We start from the raw sequence: 19,116 nt of genomic DNA, 5'->3' as shown, positions 1-19,116 counted from the left end.
ACAACGACGGTAAGATTTTTGTGTTTGCGCTCATGGGTTCTTATGTATGGGTGTGTGTGGTTTTGAAGAGGCTCATTAGAGTTATGAAAACGTTTTAATATATATTAATGCCGGTCTCTTTAATTACACAGATACTATCGAAAGGCCTGTGATTAATGTCTCCGAGGATCGACCAAGAGAAGTGGTTGTCCCTAGACAGGCTGTCTGCCGACCGGGTAAGAACTAAACCCCTGTTTGTTTGTATAACGTTTCTGTAAGATGTTTGAGTCCAGTTTTGTTAATTTTAAAAAATTATCCTGTCTAACAGTATTAAGAAACGTGGTTCGAGACAACGAAAGGCCTTCCACATCGAGGGCTTGTTTCGTTTTACCTACTAGAACAGTAACCTTTCAAGAATCTGAAAGGCCGTCAGCCCCGGTATCTGATAGCTGTGAGTATATATCTGCAGCCTGTAAGAGGTTAAAGCTTTTTATAAAGCGGTGTGGTTAAAGGTTAAACATGTCTCTTACCTTCACAGCGGTGCAAAAAGCTAAACCAGCCAAAAAAAATAAGAAACGATTATTCTGTGGAGGTAAGTAAGATCTTTCAAACTTTAATGTTTTTAAAAGGGCTTTGTTTGCCCGTTGAGGGCTAATATTTAAGCGATTTAAGCGTTTCCTATAGGGCGGGGGGTTCTGGGAAAGATCTTTAGAAGTCCGGACAGGTCTAGGCTTGTTTCTGGGGAACGTGTTTAGAAATGACCGATTGCCGTACCGTCTGGTTAGGAAGTAAAGCCGTCCGAAAGGGTTTAGTAAGTTGTTTGACTTATCTCCCGCTATTATACTTCTGTTTTAAAGTGGTTGTAGGAAAAGGCTTGAAGGTGTTCATTGTATTTAATATTTAAACAGATCGTGAAAACGTTTGTGAAACAGGAAGTCCCGGGATCAGGAATCGTTTACACTTGGAAGGTTCGTTTAAAAATGAAATGTTGTTGTGTGTGTGTGTGTTTTATTAACAATATTACAGTTTTTAAAGAAACATTTAAGAAACAGTTTATTTACAGTTTATTTACAGCGGCTTCTCTGTTTTACATTTATTATCAAGTCCTAATAAATATATTGTCTGTAAATAATATTGCGTTGTATTGAATGTCTAAGGCTATTTTCAAAGGTCTAAAAAAGCTAAAGGTTTTGAATGTCCTGGACATGTTGTTTTAAGTTTGATTTCTGTCGCCGTTTAAAGATGTAAATGTAATGTATATTTTTATTCTTCCCAAGACTCTTGGGATAGTCATTCTGTGGATGAGCTATTGAGAACAATTACCCCGTCTAAGTGGGATCAAACATCTTCCCCGGTGAGATCACCAAGAGGATCCCCCACGGTGGTCATGGAGACCCCCCAACATCTACTCAGGCCACAGCCTTCTGGGGGTAATTCAACACCCCAGATTCAGCCCGCCGCATTGTCGGGCGGAACAAATAGAGGCATCCAACAACCTCATGGGTCGCCGTCAGTCAGGGCTGACACACCACCCAACGACGGCCTGGTTTCAACATCGTTCCCCCAGACCCATTTCTTGGCTACAGAAACGCGGAACAGTACCCCGCGCTTGGCCAGGGTGTCACCGCAAGGGCCTTCTTGGTCTCCGTCCATGAGTATACGCTCGCTCCCTGCCTCCTTCGACCGAGATTTACCGGAGCGACCATCCTTTGAAGCTGAGCCAGGCCACCAGCCCCCGGAGCTACTTCCTGAAGGTCAGCATGAGTTGCTACATACTTTGTTACAAAATCAAAGACTTGTGTTAGTGGGGCAAAACCTGGTGATAGAGAGCCAAAACACCCTTATTAATACCCTTACTAACGAATTGTACAGTATTTAATGTTATAATAGACACAAAACGCCTTACTATTGTGGGTTGTTGGAAAAATAAAAAATAAATTAAAAAATGTCCTGACTTGGTAAAAGAACTCACAAACTAAAGGATTATGAACAAGCTAGGGCCCCAAAAAGACCTTCCCGAGAGAACATCCCCGGCCCTGTTGTGAACTCCTCTGATGTCCCAATGAACCTGGAACTATTACAAATGATAAATGATGTAAATAACCCCCAATTACCACCGATAGAATGTGAATTAACAGACTTACCGGTGAACCCCGACCTGTTACAGATGGTCAATGATCTAAATAACCACCTCCCACCGGTAGCGCTTATAGAGGCTCACCCCCTAGTTCACCCCGATTTGTTTGAAATGGTGGAGGCTTTGGAGGAGCTACCCCGACCAAATTCTGCCCCTATTATAAATGATTTGAGACAATTAGAACACAGGATGGCGGCAGAAGCAGCCATCACTATAGAGGAGGGTCTTGACATTAACCGGTTGGATATCTTTGAAGGACTTTTACAGGCTTTAAATGAGCCTCCTCAAAAAGGGGGTTTTGTAGATGTCAGCAGTGGGGGTGTTCGGAATGTGGAGGGTTCTGAGACTGATAAGGCTGTGGAGGACATGCTCTGTGAGAATGTAGGGGGTGAAGGCTTTGTTCAAAATGATGATGTGTCCAAGAGTACCAGTGATCCCGTGATTATAGATAGACCGGCCTATAACAATTTTGAAATGATTCAGCGTTTTAATTTTGCAGAACTTTTAAATTGTGACAATTATGCAGAAATATTTGTCAACATACACGAGGCCTTGCAAAAAATGCTTGAACAGGTTGCTGAAAGGGTCAGACCTCGAGATGTTGTACAGTTAGAACTCAGAGGGGATGATTTGTTTAGCAACCTATCTGTAATGCTGAGTGGAGATAATTTAGATGTCTGGCTAAAATCGAAGCGTTATTGCAAAGTAACGCAGCCATCTTAGCTGATGAAAGTCTGTCTCTGGTAATGAATGTGGTTCGTAACCCTGAGGGTGGGGCGCTTAGAAGACTGTCGAAATGCTTGAAGAACGTCATAATTAGGACCAAGCTCAGGCAATTAGTGGTGAGTTCCAGTGGGGACAATAAGCTCTGTTTTGCTTACAGTTTAATAAAACTACTCACCCCCGACATGCCTGAACCCCAAGCTCTGCAAGAGGCTTTAATGCTTCATCAGAGGGCCGGCTTAAACTCTCAACAGATGGTTGCCTTTTCAGACATCACCAAGTTTGAGGAGTTGTTGTCTTTAAAAATTGTTGTGTGGTACCGTTGTGAGGTAAAGGAAGTATTTGTGAAATTTCAGACACATCCTGAAACCTATACACAGACACTGTTTCTCTTCCTAAGTGATAGTCATTACTTTGGAATAAAGAGTTTGACGGCTTTTTTGGGTTGTTCGTATGTTTGTCATTGGTGTTATAAGGCCTTCAATGATAAGCTTAAGCACCGCTGTGACGGTTACTGTAACGTCTGTTTCAATCCGCAATGTCTTAAGGGTTTGGCCCCTACCATCCGATGTAAAGATTGCTTAAGGATTTGTCTCTCAGCGTTCTGTTTTTCCGAGCATAAGGTACAGAGGGCCGCTGCTGAGGGGGTTTAAAAACGGAGTTATTGTGATCAAACTAAATATTGCCCGCAGTGTTGCCTCCAGTACCGTTTTCATGAGGTTAAACCACACAAATATCTGGAGCCGAGATGCAGGATCTGTAATGCTGATTTAACCCCGGGGTCCGAACACCAGTGCTTTATTCAGCCGGTTAAAAAGGAGCCGCCGCACAACCGGTATGTCTTTTTTGATTTTGAATGCCGGCAAGAAAACGGGGTCCACGTTGCTAATTATATACACTGCATTGACATGTTGGATCGTGAGTGGTCAGCTAGCGGTGAGAGTTGTGTCAGGGATTTCTTTACGCGGTATCGCGGTCCAAAATACCTCAATTACACATTTGTTGCCCACAATGCTAAGGGTTATGATTCTTACATTTTGATGAAGTATCTGGTGGAAAATGGGGTGACCCCAAAAATAATAGCTCAGGGTAGCAAGATCATGTGTTTCACCGACGAAGCTTTCAACTAACGTTACATAGACTCGTTAAATTTCCTCCCCATGAAATTGAGCGCTTTGCCTAAGGCTCTGGGTTTTGAGGCTCAGAAGAAAGGTTGGTTCTGCCATTTTTTTAATACTAAGGACACTCAAAATTATCGAGGGTCCTACCCGCCCGCCTCTTATTATGGGGTTGATACTATGATGTCTCATGAGAGGGAGGAATTCTTTAAATGGTACAATACGGTTAAGGGAGGTGTTTTTGATTTCCGAGAAGAGATGGCCGCTTATTGTAAAAATGATGTGGTGATCCTTAAAGAAGCCTGTGTGCGTTTCCGCGCCGAGGTTATCAACACATCGGGTCTCGACCCTTTGCAAAGTGTGACCATAGCGTCTCTCTGCATGAAAATGTATCGGTCCAATTTCTTGCAGAAAAACACTATAGCGGTCACCACTTCTGACAACTATCGTGCTAGACAAAAGAACTTTTCGACTGTCTCCATACAGTGGCTGGAATACCTGAGTGCCCGGGATAACATCTTCATCAGACATGCTTTAAATCAAGGGGAAGTCAAAATGGGGCCTTACTACTTAGACGATTTTAGCGACGTGTCCGGGCGGCGTACCGCTTATGAGTTTGCAGGTTGTATTTACCATGGCTGTCCTCAGTGCTTCGACCCAAACACCTTTAACCCCGTAACACAAAAACTCTGCGGTGATATGTACTATGATTTCCAGGAACGAATTGAAACTTTAAAAAACACCTATGGTTTGAACGTGCTGGTGATTTGGAAACACGAGTGGACGACCCTGAAGCAACAGGATGCGGGGGTACAACGGTTTATGGAAACCTTGGACTTTCCTGAACGTCTAGAGCCCCGGGATGTGTTATTTGGGGGTCGTACCAACGCCCTCTGTTTACATTATGAGGTAAAGGAGGGTGAGAGAGTAGATTACTATGATTTCACCAGTCTGTACCCTTATGTCAACAAGACCAAAATGTACCCGGTGGGGCGTCCAACCATTGTTTATCGTGACTTTCTCGAAATCGGACATTACTTTGGTTTGATCAAAGTCACCATGTACCCTCCTCGCGAGCTGTTCTTACCCGTGTTGCCTTACAGGTGTTCGGGAAAATTGATGTTCCCTCTGTGTAGAACGTGTGTGGAAACTGAAAATCAAACTACCTCTTGTCTGCACAGTGATGAAGAGAGAGCGCTGACGGGTGTCTAGTGTAACATTGAGCTTGACAAGGCGGTGGAGAAAGGTTACAGAGTCGGTAAGGTGCATGAGGTTTGGCATTTTTCTGAAAAATCTGATACTCTTTTTGCTGATTACATTATGACCCATCTGAAAGGGAAACAGGAGGCATCGGGCTATCCCTCATGGTGTGTTGACTCCGCGGCCAAAGAGCGATACGTTCAGCAATATTTTGAAAAGGAAGGGATCCGTCTAGAGCCGGGGAACATAACTGTAAACCCCGCCAAGAGACAAATGTCCAAACTGATTTTAAACAGTCTGTGGGGTAAGTTTGGGGAAAGAAATTACCGTCTAAACACAACCTTGATTAAAACCCCTGAACAGTTTATAGAATTTATGTTTTCCAAACAACATGCAGTATCACACTTTCAATTCTTAAATGACCACGTGGCACAGGTCCAGTGGAGGGCCCCTAAAGATTTCCCCACCAAACAGGGGAACGTTAATGTTTTCATAGCGGTTTTTACCACGGCTTACGCCCGGCTTGAACTGTACAACTTAATGGATCAGTTGCAGGAACGCACGCTCTATCATGATACTGACTCTGTAATCTTTGTCACCAGGCCAGGGGATTGGGTCCCTCCCCTCGGGGACTACCTTGGGGAGTTAACGAGCGAACTAGATCCTCAGGACCACATAGTGGAGTTTGTTTCAGGGGGTCCTAAGACTTACGCATACAGAACGGCTGCGGGTAAGACCTGTATGAAAGTTAAGGGTTTCACTCTGAACCATTGTAACAACAAGCTCATTAACATCAAGTCTCTGACGACCCTGGTAGAAAGTTTTGTAACCAAGAAAGACGCGCCTCCTCGTGAGATTATTACAGCCGGAAATCAGATCTATCGCAATAAAAAGGGGTACACGTTGGAAAATAGATCACTAAACAAACGATTCAGGGTGGTGTACAATAAAAGAGTGTTGAAGACTGATTATACCACTCTGCCTTATGGATATTAGCGGTGGTTTTGATAACAGATTTAACACCCTTTCTCCTGTATTATAGCCGGTCCCTCCAATTCGGGGAAGAGCTATCTTATAAAGAACATCATAGAAGATGTGGACGCAACCGTGTCCCAAGCTCTTGACAACATAGTGTGGTGTTACTCTTGCTGGCAACCTCTCTACGATGATTTGGCTTCGAAAAAAAATAATCTGAAATTTGTGCAAGGTCTCCCCGCCTCGTTGTGTGACGATGACTTGTTCCCGCCCGGTCAAACTAATCTAGTGATCCTTGATGACCTGATGGAGCAGGCCGGTGACAACAGTGAAGTGGAAAAAGCTTTCACAAAGTGCACTCATCATAGGAATTTAAGTATTATTTATTTAGTTCAAAATCTATTTTTTCAAGGTAAAAAAAGCCGCACTATTAATTTAAATGCCAATTATATAATTCTTTTTAAAAACCCCAGAGATAAACTACAGGTCACCGTCTTGGCTCGTCAAATGTACCCTAACCAGACCAAGTTCTTTTTGGAGGCATTTGAGGATGCCACCAAAAAACCCTACGGGTACTTGATTGCGGACTTAAAAGCACAAACCCCAGAAGACTTTCGCCTCAGAACAGGTTTGTGCCCGCCCGATTGGCCGGCAGTGTATGTGCTAAAGAAAAGGAAATAAATAAGAATGTCTGTTCGGATTAAAAGAAATCTGCCGCTTTTGCAAATGTTATTTGAGGGGAGCCCGCGCCATAGGAAAGCTGTGCTGGCAGGGGCCCCCTCGGATTTGATCGAGACCCTGTGTGAAATAGCTTTTAACATCTTACGTGGTAATATACCCCTAACCCCTTCTCAACATTCTAAACTCAAAAAACAAAAAGCGGTTATCAAGATCATCGCTAATAAGAAGTATTCTATTAAAAGAAAAAGAAAGAAGATAAATCAAACCGGGGGTTTTATAGGACCGCTGTTGAGCATAGCCGTGCCTTTCCTAACCAGTCTTCTAGCTTCCAGAGTGGGTTAATAATGGAATATGCTCAGAAAATGTTTTTGATCCCTCAGGAGCAGCTTGAGAAACTGAGAAAAAATGTTGTCGGGCCAGAGCCCATTAGACAAACGGCCGAAAACAACCTGGACTCTGAAATGAAAGCTATACAGGCCAGGGCCGATTTAAATCAGTATTCCAAAGCCCAGTTGTATACCAACACGTTACAGCGCTACCTCCGTCTGGTTAGACAGGGTGAAAAAGATCATAACATTTTAACTTTAACCATGGCCTATCAAGAAAATGGTTCTGGGGCTGATGCGGGGGGTACGGTTGATAAAGATGTTGCGGTGACCGAACCTGTTGAGAGTTCAGAGGGAGATGTTGTAACGGATGTTTTGAGAAACATGCCGGCCAGAAGCAAAAGACATGCACAATATATCCTGCACAAAATGGTTCAGAAACCGCGGGTAACTGCTTGGAATGAACAGGGTGAATTTGTTTTTAAAGGACAACTGATCAAAGGTTCACACATGTTTGATTTGTTGAAGAGTTTCACTAGCACTAATAAGGTACCCGATAGTCGCCGACCTGTAGGCTGGAATGCTTTCCTACAGGCGATGGCCTGTCTGAACATGCCCCAATCAACAGTTCCTAACCAGGAAACGCTACAAAAAATCCGCCCCTTGTAAAGAGGTGGAGCCTGATCTGACTCCGATATCTCATTACTCTGACCGTGCTGAGCGACCATCCTCAGGATCTATCCATCGTTGGGAAGCTTATTAATATCATGTTTTTATTTGTCTCCCATGTAAATAATGACCCGACAAACAATTTTTTTTTTTTTTTTTTTTTCAAATGTTGTACATTTATTTATACCATAACCCCTGCTTTGTATAAGAATTGTGTTGAATAAAAACAAAACTAATGATTCAAAGGCTGTTTTCATTATTTTTTCAACTTAACACGCATGACATCTTTTAAAATCCTCACAAGAACACCCCATCTGTATACATGGCTGGCTAGGGTCGTAAGTCATTGTGTTATAAGGGGGGGTCCACAGTGTACTGACAAACTCTGCCACTTTTTTATCATTTTGGCCTAAATCCTCACTGTACAAGGCCATAATATCGGGGTATGACCTTCCTTTAGATCTATGATATAAGAAAAACACACAGTGTTGACCACAAGTGAAGGTCTGAAGACTTTGTACTTGACGACCGCTGTAAATGGTTTCTTGACAGTTGTTGAGCAGAAAGTTATTTATCTTCCGAGGGAAAGGTCTGAAATCCGGGGGGTTTGCATAGGAATCAAAAAATTCACCACGGTGGTCCTCCCTTAGATAAATAGCCAGCCAATGTTCTCCGGGCATATTTTTAGGGTGTGTGTTGATTATGTACATTGCAGGTAAATTCTTGATCTTAAATTTAGGCAGCTGATCGCAGGCGTAGACTCCTTGAAACAGTTTCCGTGAGCCGGCCAGGGCATTCATGATGTGGTTGAGCTCTCTGGTGTTCATTTTAATAATAATCATACAGAACGTTTCTCCTCTGATTCTCCTCAATAATGTTGTCAAACACAGCATTCACGACCATATTTACAGTGCGTGGTAGAGGCTGCTTGAAACGCATCACCAAACGCATATTGCACGTCTTCATCAGTGAAAAATGTTGTCCACACTCTTCGTCAGGGGTCAGGTTGAAACCGTACAGGGTGTAACCGCTGCAGTATTCCCGGCGATCGATCAGCAGAGTTTGATCCTTGAGATGGCGACCCGTAGCCAGTACTAGACTGTAATATTCACGAACCGCATTGCCGTTTTCAAAGTCAGGTTGAAAAGGTCTGGATGGAACCTGCACACCATCGATGTACAACGCTATAAATTCCGCGTTATAATGTTTAAAGATAAAGGGGTTCTTGTTGTAAACCCCGGTAAATGCATCATTATCCACGAGACCTATAATAACCTGTTTTGGGAGCTGTCCTAGAAACAGATTTTCCTGGTTCATCACCCGTGTCCCTGCGGGGATACTGTGGACTTTCATATAGACTCTTTCGATCGGGTACTTGGCGTTTGCCGTCATTAACGCCTGCGCGTGTCCTAGTTTAACCGCCGGGGAGACGGACACTTTTTTCACAAACAGCGAGGCCGATAATATGGTCAGTTTATATTTTTCAGTATCAGGGGTCATCAGACAAAAAGCACTTTTACTACGGATCATTTTAATTTTAATGTCTACCCCGTTGAGCATGAGTTTTTCTTGGAAAAATATGTCTGCATGGATATGCCCCATTAGCTCAAAGGTCCTCCCTTCTGTTGAAAAGGCCGTTCTTTTTTGCAAACCCTTATTGAGTCCCTCTGGATCCTTGTCGTCCATAGCTTCCGGGATGTCTTTGAAGAAAAGGCCGGGGTTGAACTGTTTGCTTAGGGTCTCCTCACTATAATTAAGGATACACTCCATCATGGCTCTATAGGGGTAAGTATTGCTGCTTTGACTAATGAGCCGATCTCCCAGGGTCACATCCACCTGTGAAAACATGGTGGCCACCGGGTAATTGATGACCCCAGCGTTGGTCGTCTTCTCGATTGCATCGCCATCCTCATCAGTCACTTTACAGTTCATTAAAATAAATGTGTTATTCAAATCAATATAATCCTCGCCATTGCCAGCCATAAAAAACTCCAGAGGGGCCGTGTCTGAAATTGCAGAAAGAGAGGGAATCTCTACATATATGATCTTATCTATACTCGTTTGAGTGTATGGAACTGTAAACAGATCCAGTTCTGATTTGACGCATTCTTCCGATAGACTGTGGACAAAAGACATGTTTAAAAGATGTATCCTGAGGCTCTATTTTTCTTTCTTTTAGACTTTCTTTTTGCAGGTTTTTTCTTGTGCTGCTTCCTTCTCCGAGTGTTTCCACGATATGTTGGAGAATGAGAGATTCTTCGTTTTTTGTTAGCCACGGATCTTCGTCTCCCCCTGGTGGACACATGCTGTTTCTTCTTTTACCCCCCCTCCTCGCCATTACCATGAGACCCGAACCCTCCTGATGCTCATGGCTAGCTGCCCGGTTCATAACATTGGTGAACACGTCACTAACAATATTTTTAGCCGCTGATTTCAAGTGGGGTCTGGCTATAGCAAAGCCTCTCCTAAGCAGGGGTACGGCCATTCTAAAGAGACCACGAAAGAGTCCTCCTAGACCGGCGCCATACATTGTGGGGGCTCCTACAATACCGGGCAAGCCGTTCCCGGCTTGCATCTTGTAATAATCCACATAGGCGCTAGGATCTACATAACCCCTCGAGGTAGCCATTTTAATAATGTACACACTGTTTCAGGGGTCGAAAATGTAGTTTGACAATAACTTTACCGAAGCAGAAGGGTACGTTGATATTCTGATCCGATTTTACTTCGATCGTGATGTTGTCAAAGTGGGTCTTTGAGACTGGTACGTAGTGTGGCTTGTCATAAGTAATTGTGACCATGTCATTGCTTTTACCTTTAATAAGTACATTTCTCAAAAGGGGGACATAACTATCCCCGACCCTCTGGTGGGTTATGATATCCGTATACACATAAAGAGTGTAAAAGCCGCCCCACCACTTCTGAGAACCTGCTCTCTGTGTCAGAATAGAACCCTAATATACGCCCCAGTTGGCCGCTGGTTTGAATGCTAATACCTGGTTTTGACACCTTGTACACTCTGTTTTTAATAGGGTTGTAATATAGCTTGATGTTGGGGGTGCCTTCTGAGAACTGTTTATGCATCTCATCTAATATTTTATCCACATTGTCATAATAACCTCCTCGTATCGTGAATATCCATTGATTTTAACATCATCAAAAATGGCGAAGGTGGCATCCTTATCTTGTAAAACAGCCCAAGTGTAAGGATACTGTATTTCCGCCAACCCCACTTCCCACGACCCCCTTAGATCTATAGATTTTCCAAATTGTACCGTGTAACTGGATATTTCATTTTTAGGGTATATATCGAGAGAGGCGTTACTGGGTAGAGTCACGTAGAAGCCTCCTGATTCCATCTTGAGTACCGAAAGTAATGCCCCCAACACACCCACGGGCATGTTGTTATAAGGATTGAATATCGCAAACCTGTTGTTCCGGGACCCAACTATTGAACTTTTCAGGCCATCCAAGCCATTTCACCAACACGTATTTTTTCCGGTTCTGGGTTTTTTCAGCTAATATCTTTTCAACTCTGTATACACTGTCTTTACCCACAATCATTTTTTGTAACTCGGCTTCGTAAAACGTTCCTTCTATATCCTCCCCGTCATAGTCTTTTAACCGGTACACGGGGGGGTCTCTAGCCAACTGTTCGGTAACTGTAAAATATTCGTCAGAAAATGTTTGTTCATAACCTTTGGCAAAAGTACTCCTTAGCTTTGAAACGCGAACCACATCACCGATGTTGAACTTATAAGTAGTTTTTCCCTTCTTAATAAATGGTCCGTATAATTCTTTATAGACCTTAAAAGAATTACTTTGATCAACATCTATAGGCTTCATTTTAATACTGGTGTGATACCCTTGGTTGTAAGCATCGATAAAATCCTGAACTTTATCAAAATACTTGAACGTGTTGACCGCTGTAAAATATCTCCAGATTTTGGTCTTCATGGTGCGGTTAAACCTCTCCACTACCGATGCCTTAAGCTCATTACCGGTGGTGAAATGATGTATTTTGTGTCTCTTCAGTAGATTCTGAAATTCTCTGTTGAGAAACTCTTTTCCTTTATTAGTCTGCAGTTTTTTAGGACATCGACCCTGGGACAATATATCCTTGTCACCGCCCGACCTGTTTTATTATGTAGAATGCGAGCCCAGGCATATTTTGATAACACATCGATACACATCAACATCAATTTGTGACCATTGTTATGTTTTGATAAATTTGACATATCGACTAGATCCATTTGTCATTGTGAGTCTATGTCAGTTGCATATACGCGGTTTCTTTTAAAGTTAATCCTGAGAGGTTTATGTAAGGTATAGGCGTCTTGTTCCCGTAACCATTCTGAAACAACCACATCATTAACCTTCACTCCGGCCTCAGCGAGTCCTCTTTGAAAACCCTTCTTACCCGCCAAACCCCCAATCTTGGCTGGGTTGTAGTATAGTTCCTGCATTTGGGGAGCTTGCCGAGTCATTCTGTCAAATAACCACACAGACCCACACTATGCGCAAAGTTTTTATACAAGGTTTTTTATTCAACTTCAGGAGAGCAGATACCCCTTTTTAGACATTTGAGAAAAGTATAACATACACAACAATTTTTTCTACGGTCCAGACAAAAAGAAATCAGATGATTGGTTACTTGATCTATATCAACAAATATACCTGTTTCTTTATCTTGTAGGCACACACCTCAGTTACATATGTAAATAAAACAACAATATGACCTATTTTAAAAGTAAACAGAGGTGTATTAAACATGCTCAGCAAAAGGTCATACAGATGTTGATGAAATGGCCTAATATCATTCTTGGCCCCCTTGAGCGCTTCATCCCAGTGTTCGTACCCCCCGGTCTTTGTTACAGCAGCCATTCACTTTTCCAGGTTTGAAAGTTGATCCTCATCGATGGTTAAATCTGTAGAGAAAAGGCTCGCGTTGGCTACTTTTCTGTCAAGCACATGGTGTAATAGCGCTCTCAGGTTAGCTGCAGAGTGTTGATGACAGAACCAGTTGCAGAAGCAGTCCAGAACATTCCCCATGTTCAAAGTCCCTTAGTTCAGGTCAGAGTCTGAATCAGTGGCGTAGATGTCGAATTCCTCGTCGCTGCCCCCAGCTTTAACTTCTTTACCGAAGAAATAAGCTTTTAGCTTGCCAGCGGTTTTTCTACTCGGCTCATCCAGGTCATTGAGCAGCTGCCCAAGTTTCTCTATTATAAACGGCTCCTTTTTCAGCTCCAGCAAAATCTCATCTATGATTTTCTGGACTTGTCCCACAGTTACATGTATGTGGGAGTAAGACAGCGCCTTGATTAATGCCGGTTTCAGCCACGGTTTGTTCAGTCTTCTGTAAAACACGTTGAAATACAACAGGAAATAGTAACGGTCTGGTTCAAACAAACAACTGTGTCTCAACTGACTGGCGTGATTCACTTCACACCCCCGACAGACTTCTTTCAGAGCTCGGTCGATGAGAGCACTCAGAATATACACCAGGGTGCTTTTAACCACTCTGCTTACTTGGTCACATACCCCGGGCATAAATCCTGCATCTTCATCACGCCATTGGGACAGTCCGATGCTCATTGGGTCGCCTGGTGGTTTGTGGGGTGTTTCTACATCCATTGGACTGACCCCCTCCTGAGACGCACAGACGGTAGACAGTTCGGCAAAATCGAGGCCCTCCATGAGCTCCAGAGGCTGGGGATCCCCGAGACTCATTTGGACATCCATCGCACCGCATGTTGTTTCGTCCTGAGGGACCGGGGTCTGAGGTCTTGGAGAGTAACCGCAGTCAAAGGGTTCCAGAGTGTATACAAAATCTGGGGAATAGAACCAGGGGTGATCCCGGGTTTGAAGAGGCCTGTAGAGCCTGTCGACGTCCGCAGCTTTCGGGTAAGACATTCTCTTTAATTTTAAACCATGAATGAATTGTTGCGCCTTTTATCCTATCTCTTCACTACGTCACGACACACCGCCCTCTTAGAAGAGAGTAGCCCCTGAGCCGTCAGACCCCCCTCCAAAACCCCACACGTCGTCTGTTTTATCATCGTCGTCGTCATTCAAGGGGGATATATAATCCATAATCCAGCATATTCTCCTTCTAACCAAATCCAGTTGCGAACATTTGGTCAAGATGTCAAAACCATCATTTATACAGTTTATGACCTCTTTCAAGAACGGCCAGTCCACGGCGTCAAACATAATTTCAGTAACCTGTTTTTCTGGATCCTCCACACCCCCTTCAATAGGGTTTGTAATCAGGGTACTGCTAAACAAAACCTTACGATCTGTAGTTTGAGTTAGACTCTTCACCACTCTACCGTAGTTCTGCAAGCTTTCCCATTCACACCTTTCAAAACCCTGAGTCGGAGACTCCATTTCGCATTCTCTTGGACCCTCTTGCAAGCCTTCTAGAGTCTTATCCACAAGCCCCAGATCTCTCCAGGCCATCACCTTCAACCAGTCCTCATAAGAGTATTCAATTACCGTCTCAAAAGGTTCCAACGTACCCTCCTTCTCTCCCAAAGCAAAAAGCTCCACTCCAACATAGCTGGGATCCCTTTTAAAGCGCAGGGCGACCTGCCTTTGAAAGAGTTTCCAAAGTGTCCTGATGTGCCCTTTAGCAATGCCAAACAGGTCTGTGAAAATGGCATCCTTTCGCGGCACTTCAGACGCCATCTCACAGTCTAGCCGACCTGAAATGCCTGAGCCCGTTTTACCAGCCGGCTTTGATAGGAGTTATTCGAAACACCAGGACGGGTTGGTTTCCGTAGTGTAGTGGCTATCACGTTTGCCTCACACGCGAAAGGTCCCCGGTTTGAAACCGGGCGGAAACAGCCTGCTGTGGGCCGGCCCTTTTCGTCCTGCTTGCCCTCGTGGTTCCCCGGAGGCGGTAGGTGGCTTTTCTTCATTGGAGTGCCCGAAATTGGTGCACTCAGAGCGTCCGTCAATCGACAGGTTGAAATTGTAAATGCTGGTGTAGGCACTTTTAATTAAAATCTGATGATGAAGTTATTGTTGTTGTTGTTGTTGTTCTTGTTGTCGTCGTGGTCGCCGTCATTATTATTGTTAAAGTAAAGCTACCGTAAGGTGTAGAAGGCACAATAGCTCTGTGATTGTCTGATGGTGGCACAAGACAAGCAGCAGCTGTTTGAACAAGCCATTGAGCATCACCTTGTTGGGGTAAGTGTAAGTCTTGTCATAGCTCAGGGCGTTCTTCCTTTGAAAGAGTTTTCAAAGTGTCCTGATGTGCCCTTGAGCAATGCAAAATAGGTCAGTGAAAATAGAAACCTTTATCTCACAGGCTGGCCCACGGGAAACGCCTGTGTGCGTTTTACCAGCCGGCTTCGATAGGAGTTATTCGAAACACCAGGACGGGTCGGTTTCTGTAGTGTAGTGGCTATCACGTTCGCCTCACACGCGAAAGGTCCCCGGTTCGAAACCGGGCGGAAACAACCCGTGGTGCACGCGTGCCAGTGCCGTGTTACCCGTCCCCCATCTCTCTGCCCCAAGGGTGGCTGTCGTTTTCTCTTCCTCGGAGTGGCAAGAAATCCTGACCTTGAGAACAAACGATGTAAGAAGGGTAGCTTTGCGAGGCGCTGGAACTGACACTTTTAAAATCGATACATGTTGTTGCTGTTACAATACGACCGTAGCAGGATCGGCGACATTGCTGTTACTCTTATGTAGTTGAAGGCGCAAAATAGCTCTGATAGTCTGGTGGTGACGGAAGACCACCAGCCGTTTGAACAAGCCATTCAGCATCACCTTGTTGGGCTAAGTGCAGGCACTGTCTGATCGCAGGGCGTCCTGCCTTTGAAAGAGTTTCCGAAGTATCCCGAAATCGGTGCACTCAGAGCGTCCGTCCGTCGACAGGATGAAATTGTAAACGCTGGTGTAGCCACTTTTAATTAAAATCTGATGATGATGATGATGATGATGTTGTTGTTCTTGTTGATGTTGTTGTTCTTGTTGTTGTTCTTGTTGTCGTCGTGGTCGCCGTCATTATTATTGTTAAAGTAAAGCAGTAGTTAGATTTGTTGCTACCGTAAGGTGTAGAAGGCACAATAGCTCTGATAGTCTGGTGGTGAAGGAAGACCACCAGCCGTTTGAACAAGCCATTCAGCATCACCTTGTTGGGTTAAGTGCAGGCACTGTCAGAGCGCAGGGCGTCCTGCCTTTGATAGAGTTTCCAAAGTGTCCTGATGTGCCCTTGAGCAATGCAAAATAGGTCAGTGAAAATAGAAACCTTTATCTCACAGGCTGGCCCACGGGAAACGCCTGTGCGCGTTTTACCAGCCTGCTTCGATGGGAGCCATTCGAAACGCCAGGACGGGTCGGTTTTACCAGCAGTCTCCAACGGTAACCGTTCTAAGCAAGAGGTGACGGTGTCAGTTTCCGAAGTGTAGCGGTTATCACGTTCTCCTAACGCACGAAAGGTCCCCGGTTTGAAACCGGGCGGAAAGAGCCTGCTGTGGGCCGGCCCTTTTCGTCCTGCTTGCCCTCGTGGTTCCCCGGAGGCGGTAGGTGGCTTTTCTTCATTGGAGTTCCCGAAATTGGTGGACTCAGAGCGTCCGTCCGTCGACAGGTTGAAATTGTAAACGCTGGTGTAGCCACTTTTAATTAAAATCTGATGATGATGTTATTGTTCTTGTTGTTGTTGTTGTTGTTCTTGTTTTTCTTTTTGTCGTCGAGGTCGCCGTCATTATTATTGTTAAAGTAAAGCTACCGTAAGGTGTAGAAGGCACAATAGCTCTGTGATTGTCTGATGGTGGCACAAGATGAGCAGCAGCTGTTTGAACAAGCCAGTGAGCATGACCTTGTTGGGGTAAGTGTAAGTCTTGTCATAGCTCAGGGCGTTCTTCCTTTGTAAGAGTTTCCAAAGTGTCCTGATGTGTCCTTGAGCAATGCAAAATAGGTCAGTGAAAATAGAAACCTTTATCTCACAGGCTGGCCCACGGGAAACGCCTGTGCGCGTTTTACCAGCCGGCTTCGATGGGAGCCATTCGAAACACCAGGACAGGTCGGTTTCCGTAGTGTAGTGGCTATCACGTTCGCCTCACACGCGAAAGGTCCCTGGTTCGAAACCGGGCGGAAACAACCCGCGGTGCACGCGTGCTAGTGCTTTGTTATCTGTCCCTGTAACGCGGCCGGCCATCGTTTTCTCTTCCTCGGAGTGTCAAGAAATCCTGACCTTGAGAACAAACGATCACAGAAGGGTAGCTTTGCGAGGCGCTGGAACTGACAGTTTTAAAATCGATACATGTTGTTGCTGTTACAATACGACCGTAGCAGGATCGGCGACATTGCTGTTACTCTTATGAGTAGATAGTAGGGTTTTATGGGCGCGGCCTATTTTGTTATGACGTATGCCCTAAGCTTATTAATATTCCTACGTCATAATTGGGGGGCGTGATTTTAGGTAGAGTTATTTCCTTAATTATTCCTACGTCATATCCGTCAGAAAGTGTACACCCATAAAACCCTGAACAACAAGGCCGCCCATAACCTGTTGTTCTTGTTGTTCTTGTTGGTCAACTGTAGAGTGTGAATGGGTCGGCTCTTCCTGTAGTGTTTGGGGGTCTTTTTTAAATATACATGTAATGGTTTAGTAAATCTAAACCGTTATAAGATCAACAAGTTCTGCTGTCTGTAATGGTCCCAGGTCTTAACAATGCCAGTTTTGAATAGTGCGTTTATCATATTCACACTGTCTCTGTCTGTCTCTCTCTCTCTCTCGCCCAATCATTTTATAAGATCAACAAGTTCTGTTGTCTGTTATGATCCCAGGTCCTAACAATGCCTGTTTTGCATAGGGTACTTATGTTATCCACACTGTATCTGGCTCTGTCTCTCCCCTCAAATTTAATTAAAAATAAAATTAAAAAAGAGGGTGTGTGTGTGGGTGTTTGTGTGTATAGGTTAATTGTTTAAAAAAAAAAAAAAAAAAAGCTGTGGTTATATTTTATCTCTCACATAATGTGTTCAGTCGTTTTACTTAAATACATTCTAGGGTCTTAAAGCTCATAAGAGTTAGACTTAAGATAAGGATATGCTTTTAAGGTATTTTAGCAGTCTCAATCCCTGATGATAAGGAATCGTTTAAAAAATAAAAACAACTGATCACTCAATGCTAAATAGATCACAACACTCAAGGCTAAATCACTCACACCACGGGTGGCGGGGGTGGGCTCAGACAACAGTACGTATGGCATGTGGTATCAAAACATTAAGAATACTTTTAACCTATATAATTTATAAGCTTTGTAAAATAAACCCAAATATCTCTTTTGCGGGGATAAACGCTGTTCTGAGTAGTTTGTGACTTGTTTAATACCAAACAAAGCATCGCTATTAAAAAAAAAAAAAAAATCACTGTAAAAGCGCTAGTTATTTTTGATCTTTATAGTTATTTTCTTGGCTCAGGTTGTTTTTTAGCGCTTATAAAGGCCTGAAATATTCTTAGTGGTTTGTTGACTATAGGTCTTGATGCTTAAAAATGTTTTTTTGAGAGACCTAAAGGTTCTAATAAAAGTTTAGAGTAGAGAGGAAGAGATCGTCTCCATCTTGGTTTCTATTTGAAATTTGATGCAGTGTCATTTTATTGGTTGGTTTTGATATGTTAATTGGTAACAGGGCGGCACAAAGGCCAGACCAGAACAATGCCTTACAAGCAGATCCGGCATGTGGCCATCAGTATAAGTATGAAGGTCTGGTCTTCAGCTCGACAGACTCATACTGACCTTTCGATTTAAGACTAAAGATCAACAATGTCCGGAAACAACATCAGCGACTTCGATTTAACGAGTTTTTAGGCAAGTCTTCAGATTATTTTCATTGACTCAGAGCGTGTTGTGTGCATGTATTGTAAATAAGGCTATAACATCTGTTTTAAGTTCTGTAAAATTATTTTTCAGCCAGTCAACAGGAGTTAATTCCCAACGCTGAGGAGATCATCTGGAACAACGACGGTAAGATTTTTGTGTTTGCGCTCATGGGTTCTTATGTATGGGTGTGTGTGGTTTTGAAGCGGCTCATTAGAGTTATGAAAACATTTTAATATATATTAATGCCGGTCTCTTTAATTACACAGAAACTATCGAAAGGCCTGTGATTAATGTCTCCGAGGATCGACCAAGAGAAGTGGTTGTCCCTAGACAGGCTGTCTGCCGACCGGGTAAGAACTAAACCCCTGTTTGTTTGTATAACGTTTCTGTAAGATGTTTGAGTCCAGTTTTGTTAATTTAAAAAAATTATCCTGTCTAACAGTATTAAGAAACGTGGTTCGAGACAACGA

At 43.6% G+C, this 19,116-nt stretch overlaps 3 non-coding genes across 3 annotated transcripts; all 3 read left to right on the top strand.

The window, feature by feature from the left end:
• Positions 1-14,583: 14,583 nt before the first annotated feature.
• Positions 14,584-14,656, top strand: trnav-cac (transfer RNA valine (anticodon CAC)). The gene has a single exon. It is a non-coding gene; the product is annotated as a tRNA-Val (tRNA).
• A 545-nt stretch (positions 14,657-15,201) lies between these two features.
• On the top strand, positions 15,202-15,274 carry trnav-cac (transfer RNA valine (anticodon CAC)). The gene has a single exon. It is a non-coding gene; the product is annotated as a tRNA-Val (tRNA).
• A 1,572-nt stretch (positions 15,275-16,846) lies between these two features.
• On the top strand, positions 16,847-16,919 carry trnav-cac (transfer RNA valine (anticodon CAC)). Its single transcript has one exon. It is a non-coding gene; the product is annotated as a tRNA-Val (tRNA).
• The last annotated feature ends 2,197 nt before the right edge of the window (positions 16,920-19,116 follow it).

This window comes from Amia ocellicauda, assembly GCF_036373705.1.
Source record: "Amia ocellicauda isolate fAmiCal2 chromosome 11 unlocalized genomic scaffold, fAmiCal2.hap1 SUPER_11_unloc_2, whole genome shotgun sequence".
Taxonomy (NCBI): Eukaryota; Metazoa; Chordata; class Actinopteri; order Amiiformes; family Amiidae; genus Amia; species Amia ocellicauda.
Note: the sequence above shows the minus strand (reverse complement) of the source record. Positions and strands in the feature narration are given on the sequence as shown.